The sequence below is a fragment of the Frankliniella occidentalis genome, unplaced genomic scaffold (genome assembly GCF_000697945.3).
Source record: "Frankliniella occidentalis isolate FOCC.00 unplaced genomic scaffold, Focc_3.1 Scaffold113, whole genome shotgun sequence".
NCBI lineage: Eukaryota > Metazoa > Arthropoda > Insecta > Thysanoptera > Thripidae > Frankliniella > Frankliniella occidentalis.
The window spans coordinates 309,975-310,496 of record NW_026267241.1 but is presented as its reverse complement, the minus strand read 5'-3'; the positions used below and the strand labels follow the sequence as shown (position 1 = coordinate 310,496).

Below are 522 nucleotides of genomic sequence, written 5' to 3'. Positions count from 1 at the left end.
TGATACGCATTGTCGCATTTCATACGCATTTTTGTTTGCACATTTGGCGCTGACAGCTACCGTTGCTCCCTTCCGCTCTCTTCTCTGCAGACGATGAAGAACGCAGACAAGCTCGAGCACACAGTGTCAGCCTTAGATCCAGCAGGCAGAAATGTCGACCAGGTTCGGGCCCTTCACAAAGTACATAACGCTTTTTGGGGCGTTTTTGACCCCCACCCCCTGAATCACGTAAAACATCAGATCACATGCAGGCCTACCCCACCCCCACATGGTGGACGAGCCGGACCTCCTCGCGGACGCCGCCGCGGACTTCATCATCCCCGTGGACGTGCTGAGCTCCATGATCCCCCCACCGCGGCCCCATCGCCGGCTGCACCGCCTAAGTCTGCACCGGTGCACCCCGGGGCGGACGCCGACGCGCCCCAGTGGAGGCCGAGAAGGCCGAGCGCGAGCAGAAGGCGGTCCAGAGGATGATCCAGGTCGTCAACGTCCTCGGCAGCTTGCAGAACTTCTTGTCCGGCA

General features: G+C 60.3%; 1 protein-coding gene across 1 annotated transcript in view; it reads right to left on the bottom strand.

The window, feature by feature from the left end:
- The window catches only part of LOC113217825 (uncharacterized), a 36,932-nt gene that overhangs the window by 15,851 nt on the left and 20,559 nt on the right, over positions 1–522 (bottom strand). The window lies entirely within an intron of this gene.